This window comes from Aphelocoma coerulescens, chromosome 8, assembly GCF_041296385.1.
Source record: "Aphelocoma coerulescens isolate FSJ_1873_10779 chromosome 8, UR_Acoe_1.0, whole genome shotgun sequence".
NCBI classification, from domain to species: domain Eukaryota; kingdom Metazoa; phylum Chordata; class Aves; order Passeriformes; family Corvidae; genus Aphelocoma; species Aphelocoma coerulescens.
Window position 1 is genome coordinate 23,936,803 of NC_091022.1, and position 9,985 is coordinate 23,946,787.

The following is a 9,985-nucleotide window of genomic DNA, read 5'->3' on the forward strand; positions in this document are numbered from 1 at the left end:
CCCCACCTCACTGTAACCTCCTTCCAGGGAGTTGTAGAGACTGATGAGGTCCTGCCTGAGCATCCTTCAGACTGAACAAACCCTGCTGCCTCAGCTGCTCCTCATAACATGTCTTCTAGCCTTGTTGCCTTTGCTGGGCATGCTCCAGCACCTCAATGTCCATTTTAAAGTGAGGAGTCCCTGTGCACCCCTACAGACACCTCTGGCTACTCTGGGCTTGCTCCCTGCTCTGCAAAGAGCTTGTCTGTGGTTAAAACTGGACCCCCAATAGGTTATTCACTTAACTGCCTTCACAATCTCTGTCCCTTAGTCCTAGCCATGCTCTTGCAAACTGGGTCCCTGTCGACCTCCATCTGTGCTTGTGCAAAACGTGGCTATGTTGGGGAGAAATTGCAGCAGCCACCAGCCCATGGAACCCCAGAGATGGGAGGCAGGGACACTGCCTGTCCTTAGCTCAGGACTGTGGTGCTGACAGGGAATAAGTGTCTCACACTGAGGTAAACACACATGATCACTGGGTCTGGCAGAGCTGACACTGATTCTGAAAGAAAAGCATCCCTCCTGAGTTTTTCACAATTGTTCCAGGACCGGGACAGGCAGACCCAGTCCAGCATCCCCTTTGTCCATAGTGTCATGCCATGTTTGGGCCTTCCTCTTCATTCCAGCACAGATGTTTCATCAGTGTCCCCTAGCAGCACCATGTGGGTCAGCACTGATCCTGAGGCAGAGTGTGCTTCCATCTTAGTCTGTGTAATTCCCTGAGTCACTGCATGCCTGAGCATTGATGGGGGATGAGCTACACATACTGAGTTAAATGCACGCAGTCACCGGGTACAGCAGAGCTGGCACTAATTCTGAGAGAAAAACATCCCTCCAGAGTTTTCCACAACTGTTCCAGGAGCACAACATCCAGCCAGAGCAAAAAGCGATCAGAGAGCCACTTGGAATGCTTCCATATCTATTTACTGTGAGACTGGAAAAGAAAAACATGTCTGCTCACAGTTACAATGGTCATGGTCCCTCAGGCTTTTCTCATGATTCTGCATTTCACTGTAATAACTTTTAAATGTACTTCTGGAAAGAATCTGAACCATGATACCCTTTGGGGGCTGTTGGTTTCTCTGTTCATCAGCATTACATTCTAATTACATTTCAAGATGGTCTTAAAAAAATACCCATAGAAAGCACAGATCTAGAGAGAAGGTTTCTGCAAGCACACACACATGCTGATATAACTCTATAAATTTCAAGCTTGGCTAAGAAGTGCGTTGAGGTTTTTCTTTCTTTGATGCATCAGTAAAAGAAACCAGACCCCTCTCGTGCTGACATTTTATTCATCGGAAGTGGCCTGTGAGTAAAAGGCTTAGAATTCTCCTAAATGCCAGTGGCTCGCTGGCTGGCTGATGTCAGCTGTTAGATTCTTGGCCAGCACTGGGACTTCACACCATAGGACCAAATTTACGGACACAAAACAGTGTTGCTGAGAGAGCTAATTTTGCCCCAAAGGCTGGTACTGTGCTGTGTTCATGGTTCTGCCCCCAGCAAAGGGCACCACTTTGGTGGGTGTCTTCTGTGGCCACGCAGGAGCTGTACAGGATGGAGCCAATGCTCCCATATACTGTTGTGAATCTCCCAAAACATGCTGCAAGTACCTTTGATGGTATGAAATTGCACTGTGTAATGAGGAGGCCTCTTGATTAACCAACACCAAGAATGACAGTCACTCCAGTGAAGGAATTAAAAATGTCTTCAATTTTCACATAATAGACTTGTAAAAATATATTTGCCAATAAGCCAGCTAAATGCTGACTGTCACATAGGACAGGTGACAAAAAAAGCCATGCCCTGTTGTCATAGGTTAGCAAGCATAGTCCCGGAAGGGATATCCTTGCTAAGGGGTGCTTACAGCTTCCTCTGGGACCTGATAGAACCTATCAGCTGGCCAGTTTGAATATGGACAATTCTTTAAGCCACTTAAAGTTGTGACCGCCTCTGTGATACACACTTAAGAATAGACAAACTCCCCCCCCAAGCTCTCTCTCGTTTCCGGCGCTGGGACAGGTGGCTGCAGGCCCCGTGCGGGGGCCAGCGGGCCCGGCCAGGCCCTGCTTGGGCCAGGCCGGGCCGGGCCACGGCCAGCCTGGAGCCATGGGCCTGTTCCAGCCATGGAACCCCCCCCCCACTGCCTTGCCGTGGGCAGCCGGAGCGGCTCGGAACCCCCCCCCCCCACTGCGGCCGAGATTCAGCAAAGCGGCACCTCTGTCCGGCAGAGGCCAGGTGACCAACTGCGATAAGCCACATTCCAGCTGCAAGGCCGAGGTGAGATTAACCCTTTTAGTGCTGTGAAGAGCTGAAAACCTGAGGGAAGAGAGAGAGGAGATGCTTAAAGCTGAAAGTCTGTTGTGAAGCTATGATATATCAGAGTATCCCGTTGTAATTTCATGAAGATATGGGGGGTGGAGTGTTCAACTCGTAAGCAATAGGCAGATGCTGCCGCAGCTGTAATTTCATGAGAAGTTTGGACAGAGAGAGATGAACCAGATGAACCAGATGAGGACTTTTGCTCCAAAGAGGAAAGGAGAAAAACCTCAATTCCTAGAGATGCTTCCAGAAGTAGTCTTAAAGATGAAGATGACCCTTTGCTCCCAGGGAAGGAGAAGGGCCTCTGTTTTTTTTGTTTCTGAACAGCTCAACCTTAAAATTGTACCCCGAAAAACTTTCAAGAGTGGACCCTCGAAAGCAGTTACGGGAAAAGCTGCAAGTCGGGGGAAGGGACTCACATTGCGAGCAGAGAGACTCCTCTTCCTAAATGGACTGAACAATATTTGGAAGTGGGTGGCTGTCTCGTTGTGATACTGTTTTCATAGCATGAGCAAAAAGAGACTTCTCTTTCTAAATGGACTGAACAAGGTTATTATGGAAGTGGTAAACAGACTGAACATCTTAAGGGTTGTCTTTACATTGTCAGTGGGAGAAGGGAGGAAGGTGGGGGGAGGAGGAGAGTTCTAAAGGTGGTATAATTTTTTTTCTTTTCTTCTTTTAGGTCTGTTAATAAACTTCTTTATATTCATTCAAGTTGGTGCCTGCTTTGCATTTCTCCTAATTCTTATCTCACAGAAGATGAACAGTAATGAGTATTTTAGACCAAACCACTACACCTGTGCTCCTCAACATGTCCTGCTGCCCATACCTGCACAGAAGTGCTGCTGCCACCCTGCCAAAACAGTGAGAAGATTCTCACAAAAAAACTCTTCATGATTTCTCTTGAAAAACCCCTGTCCTATAGAGTTCCCTTGGCTGCTCAGATTTCCCTGGCTGAAGGGTTCTCAGGAAAACCTTTCCGGATGCCTGGATGATGTTCTGCGGAGCCGAGGGAGCCGTCTGTGCTGCTTTTCCCGAATCCTGCAGGTGCCGCTGTTACCGCAGGGAGATGTGTTGGAACGTTAAAAAAACCGGGACTGCAGGGGTGACGTATTGGAACAAAACCGGGAGGCTGAAAGGTGTTGCATGTGCGAGAGCTGAACCTCTCCTCTCTTAGAGTGTGATTTAAGTTTGTATTTTTTTCCCCCTGAAATTGATACAGATGGAGAACTCTTAGTCTTAAAAAACAAAAACAAAACAAAACAAAACAAAAACCACCCACCCCGAAACCTAAAAAGAGAAATAATTGATTTGAATGTGCAGTTTTGCCTGACTGCTTCTTGTCAGCATCTGTCCATCACACCTGCAGTTTTGGTGGTCATTTTGACTTAAAACCCCTTACCACACTTGGCTGCTAAAATTCTCTATTGCAGAGGAGACATGAAACACAGGCCTTGACTATTTGCAGGTACATCAAATCCCATGGGATATTTTGTGATAGGGAGCCACTTTCCATGGTAACCAGAATGTGCCAGGTCTAACTCCTCCCCCAGTTTAGTGTGTATGAAATCTTCACTTTGTGTCTCAAACTGCATCTCTGCACTTTGCCCTCTGTGCTAAGACATCTGCTATAACCTTTCAATGGTACAGACAGTTGTCATTTTTGTTACTAATTACCCACTATAGTTGCTACTTGTATTGTAATGCACTGGATCTATTAGAGGAGAGGTGTTATACAGCCTCTCCAAAATGGAAAGGAGCTTACTTCGTGTTTTGGTGTGCAGGTCACAAAATCTTCATAGGATACTACCATTTTTGCTCCACTTCCCTAAGTTCCACAAGGATTTGAACTCAAACTTCTCCCAGGGAAGCCAAAATTGCAAAAGTGCAGAGCTACCAAGAGTTCTTTAGTAGAAGCATCTGTAGTGCGCTGAGCCACATCTCTTACACTTCCAAGACACCTTGTTTCCGTTAAGGTCTAGGTTTTTCCCAGATGTCCCATTTACTCTGGATGCCACTGCATGCCCAAAAGCAATGATGCAGATCAGCTGTCTGTGGATGCACAGTTGGTGTTGTGCAGCCCCTCGAAGGGGTAAGACAAGGCAGGCTGCTGGAGTTCACACTCTCAGCCTGGAGGAGAGAAGAGCTCCCTGGGTACTTGTAAGGTATTTCTCAAAGACAGCATAGGTTTACCCCTTTATCACCCCAATGATAATCACAACTGCTTATCGTGTTTGTCTACTCAGTCAAAAGCCTCTAATGAGCTACAGACACTGTATTCTAATTAGATACCTGCATAAACCTGTTGTCAGCTTATGCTTTCACGTGGGACATAAGCTTCAGTGGATAAAGAAGCTTCCCTTCAGGGTCTGAATGTTTCCTGTCTCAGTGGGTTGTGCTTCACAGGGAGATAACACATTTTCCAGAGAACAGGTTTGGGCCAGGCCCAAGAGCTATTACCTTCATTCCTGTGAGGGTTAATGAATCTTGATGAATATGTGTGTATGTGTATGTAGGGTAGAGATCTGAACTGGAACTGACCCAAACACAGAGAGAAAGAGGGGTCCCCAAAGACAGTCTTTCTGCACAGGCAGCCCCACAATACAGGGCTTGTGTGAAAACATTTACGTTTTCTCACTACCAGCGATGTGGTGATGGTCCATTTCTCAGCTGAACTGTTAATGGCTTGGAAAATTGTAAAGCTCAGGGCTGTGCCATCCTGAATGTCCTCTTCCTCTTCCTCTTCTCTTTCTCTTCCTCTTCTCTCATCTTTAGAAGCCTTCATGAACTTTTTTGTCTGTTTCAAAACTTGTAATTAAGTATTTTTACTATTTTCACTGTAATATGGCTTGAGGTAAAGGTGGCATTAAGGTAACAGCCTGGTATCAGGGTTGTCAGTCCAGGCAGGTTTAGCACTCATCAAGTGGGGATTGAGAAACTCCATCCCGAGTATTCACATCCCACCAAAGGTGCTGTGGCACAGGCTGTGCTGGCATCCAGCTGAGGGGGGTGTTGCCCTCCAGTGACCAGCCATGCCCTGGGGAGCCATTTGTCAGGCAGCAAAAGTGGGGAACACATCTGAGCCACAGGAGCCTTCAGAGGGAATGTGACATTTCCAGTGAGAAATGCCCAGATACTGGCTTGTGATTTCAGGAGCACTGGCAATATTTCACTACTGTGTGCTCCAGGCTTCACCTTCACAATAGCATTGGGGGGAAAGGGGATTGGTGTGTGATAAAAAATAATAAAACAAGGAAAAAAACCTTTTTCAGTCTTAAAGTATGCCCTAGCAATGAAAGGATTGTGTCACCTGACCTACTTGTGTGGAGAGATTTGTGTTCTGGGTACACTTACCTAGCAGGAAGTTTGGAGGAATTCCAGTGAAACAGGGAATGTTGTGCAACAAGCATGGCTACAGTTCCCCACCACTTAGAAGATTCCTGTGTTTAAGCCATAGATCTGGAGCAATTCCAGGCTATTTGATTTAAAATAAACATCCTGGATGCAGTGTGTCAGATACTAGCACAATATTGTTTTAGTCTTTCTCATTTCTCCCGTGGGAATAATCATTCCATGAAGAAGGAAAGTGATCTAATGAGAGAATTAACTCAAGAGCTTGAACATTGAATTAGTCACAGCTGTCTGAGAGGGGAACCAAGGCGAGCTCCACAGAGACTTCACTGCATTTCCAAGGAAGGAAGCCAAAAGAATACTGGGATATACTTGGATAGCATACTTGGATACTTGGATAGCAGTTGGTGATCAAAACAGAGGCAGGAGAGATATGCTTTTAGTAGAGAGACTTTCCTGCCTCATTTCTCTCTGAAGATAAATCTCAGTAGTAGGGAATTGCTGCAACTTTGTCTTGGAGATGTTGAAAGCTGCCAGATTGTTGAGGTCTGATCCTAACTGTGTCCTCACACTTATTTGAAGCAGATGATTGATTTCATAGCTTGGGTGTTTTTTCACTGTAGTACAGAGCTGACCTGCAGCTTCACACTGAATTAGATCTGCTCTCTAAGGTGACTGTATCAAAGGTGCAGGTCTTTTTGTGCCAAAAGGAAAAATGGGTTGTACTTGAGAATCATCAGTCTTCAGGCATGGGGGAATTCAGTCTTGCCATTAGTAAAGTTTGGCAGTGTTTCAAACTGTAATCCAAACCCTAATGCTTTTTGGACTCTGTATTTAACTCTTCTTGTCTAAATCTCAGTGTTTCTTTGGATAATAAAGTAGAGCAAACACACAACAGACATGAGCTGTCTGGAGCATGCGGCATTTTTTTAAGTGACTCCAAGTTATTCAAACCTTTGGAACAGAAAAAAAGGAAAGAAAATAACCAGAAAATGTGCATAAATTCAGCTAATTTCATTCCTTTAAAATTATATAGTCACTAGATATATACCAGGAGCATGTTTGTTCTCCTAGAACAGGCTGCACTTGTGTTGACAGAGCTTTTGAGCTGATTTCATTGGGAAAATGGATAGAGTTAAACTCTGCCTGATACCCACCACATTCCACAGGCTGTGTGATGCAGTGGGGTCATTCCAGAAGCAGCGCCTCAGTGGAATGTGAGATACGTCACCAACTCTGAGTAACTGTTAGTAGGATGTCTGTAGCTCCTGCATCTGCTGGCTTGGTGAGTCAGGACTTCCAGGGCTCTGCATTCACTGAAACCTTAAAAGATTAAAACTTCTTCCACAGTGTAACATTTCAGCTGTAAATGGCATAGGTTGCTACTATGCATCCCAACTCCTTGGCTGCTCTGCTGTTGCTTTGTCATGTATTTCCCTGGATGATTGTTTCCAATGATTTACCTTTCCTCAGTGCAAGCATTTTTCGTCTCCCTTTTTAGAATTTCACCTTTGGAGGCTTGGTCTAGTTCTTCAGATAGAAAGATCGTTTTTATTCTAATCTTGTCCTTCAAAGTGCTTGCAAAATCTATATTGATTAGGGAAATATAAGTGTTGGCTGGATCAGAGCAGACCCTTTGGGATTACTAACAGAAGATCTGTCTAACAAGAACATATTCATAGTAATCTTTTAATATATTTTTAAACAAGTATTACAGTGATTTCATTTGCACTTTGGCTCTCTCCAATTGATTATCAGAATATTGTATCAAATGTTATCAAAATCTTAAAGAGACTGATCTACAGATTTCCCTTTCTCTTCAGGCTGTTTGTCTCTCAGCAAGGCAAATTAGTCTGTTTGACATTATTTGTCTTATATAGTGCAACAATTATTATTTGTGTAATTTTATTATCCTTCAAGGTCCATGGAAATGCATTGTTTAATAATTTGTTTTGGTTTTTGGATGCTCAGGTTTTTTGCACTATTTTATTCCATAAAAGACTGGAGCATCAGACTCAATGATCTTAAAGGTCTTTCCAAACCTGGACAAATCTGTGATTCTATAATTTTTGCATAATAACTTTTGTATAATAATTTAACATCATTTTTTCCCAAGGATCATCTTACAAAGTGCAGTTCCATGTGCAATGTGAAAAAAGACTCTGCAATGAACTTGTCTGTGCTAGTCCTAGTTCTGTGATACTTGCAGTGATCAGATAAGTCTCTTTTTGACTGACACAGTTTGCTTCTCACTACTTATTTTCCTCTCAGGTGTATTTTGAAGATTAATGAATATTTATAAAATGTTTTGAGTGAAACCTGCACATGAAAAATGCAACAGAAGTTGAAAATGTCATAATTACTGATGTTTATTATTTTTTAAAAAGGAAGACTATATGGCAATCAATATCCATGGAGAATTATGAACTATAAAAATAGAGTGAGAACTCTGAAGGTACTACAGGAAATTGTGGCCTGAGGAAGAAAGCCTTGCAATGGCACAAGGAACAGGGGACAAGTTTTGTTAATAATGCTTAGTGTTGAAATATATGCCAGATGAAGCATTTGTATTACCGAAGTATGATGGAATCCTTTTCAGTCTGCAAGTAATTAAGGATGAGGTTCATCATCATCATAAGTAATATTTATAATTTTAAAGCAGTAGACTAAGGTAATGTATACTAAAGAACTCTAACAGAACGCTCATGAGAGATCTCATTTGTAAGAAATCCTGGCATGTCAGTGAAATTTCAGGAGACTCACAGTATTCTGCCAATGTTTAAGGAAAGAAAATTAAATAAACAGAGCAATCAGGATGACCCATCTTAGCTGGTTAACATGACACCAGACACAAGCAGCACAGTACAAAAGCTGATTCTTAGCCAGGTCATAAATAAGTCAATAATTGGCAATAATTCTTATTTTTATCAACATTGTTTTGTTGATAAGTCCAGTTTAATTTACTGATAAGGGTTTTAAATCTGTTTCCTCAGATTGGTATAGGAACATGTTTCCCAACCCATTTCACAAAGCATTTGACTACCATTGTGACATTTTAATAAAGATCCTAGTCAAGTCTAGTGTCACTAAATACTGAGGCATTTCAGTGGCCTGGGCCAGTGTGGCTGCAGAGGTGGGACATGTGCTTTTGGGCTGTGATGCATAGAGGCACCTACCCAATCAGAGCAGCATTAGCTGGGGATGTCTTGCAGCCACCAGTAACTTGGATCTTTCTTTTCCCTGGTTACCTTCACAGTGTATTGCTGTGATCTGTTTTTCAGCCATTTGTGTTATTTTTCACTTTGCTTTACCTGAGTTATCCTAGTCTTTCTGTACATTTAAAATACCCACTGATAGCATTTCTGAGTGTCACTAAGGTTGTTTAGGGTGTACATTACTGTGTATATAAAGCAACTAGACAGAGCAAACAGTGGCTTAAGAAGATTGGCATATTCATGTGAAGTTTTTGTAACACAAGTGAGTGCAAAGCAATGAGCATGAGAGCTAAGATCACTGTTCACACCTCTGGGACCAGGGAGCTGTAGAGTGGAAAACTGTCCCATAGGGACAACTGAGAATTTCTTGAATTTTTGTCCTAGAAAAGAGATGACCTAGAGGAAGTATGGTAGCTCTGCAAAATTATTTGGGTCACAGAAGAGTTAAATGGTTTGCTTAGGGTACATCATGAGTCAGTGGGAAAATTATGAATAGGAGTGAAATGGTCGTCCTTTATCTTGCTATAGGACTCAATGCTCTTCAAAAACTTGCAATAACCAGTCTTATGGGTCATCCTGAAACTAAGCATGGAGGAGTTGTTTGTTGAGAGTGGTTTCAAGAGTAATTTAGTCAGAGCAAAGAGAATAAAGTGGAATGGGAAGAAAAAGAGCAGAGACAGAGGCAGAAACAATTGTTCTCTACTTAACAAAAAGTATGAAGAAAATATTTGTCCATGATGATACAGAAAGGGGATAAAAAATTCTTGACTTTTGAGCCTAGCAAAATAAAAAGCAGGAAATATTCTGATCTGATTCAGGTGCAATAAAGAAGGACAGGAAAGAACAGAGTTAGAGAAATAGGGGGAGAAAAGGACTGTCAGAGCTTTATGGAAGACCAAATACTTGTTCTTTCTTTTCTAACAGTAGAACTGACAAATTGAGTTAGCACAAACTACAGATGTGGCAAAGTATCACCCTAAAAACAATTCAATGCTGGTAGGAATTAGTCCATTGTTAAGTATACTGAGAAACTGGTTGGAAGCAGAGCATGACCTAAT

General features: G+C 42.9%; 1 long non-coding RNA gene across 1 annotated transcript; it reads left to right on the forward strand.

Moving 5' to 3' along the window:
- The first annotated feature begins 1,948 nt into the window (after positions 1 to 1,948).
- LOC138114154 (uncharacterized) lies at positions 1,949 to 6,616 on the forward strand. The gene is made up of 2 exons (XR_011152507.1): positions 1,949 to 2,319; positions 3,044 to 6,616. It is a non-coding gene; the product is annotated as an uncharacterized lncRNA (long non-coding RNA).
- Positions 6,617 to 9,985: the final 3,369 nt, after the last annotated feature.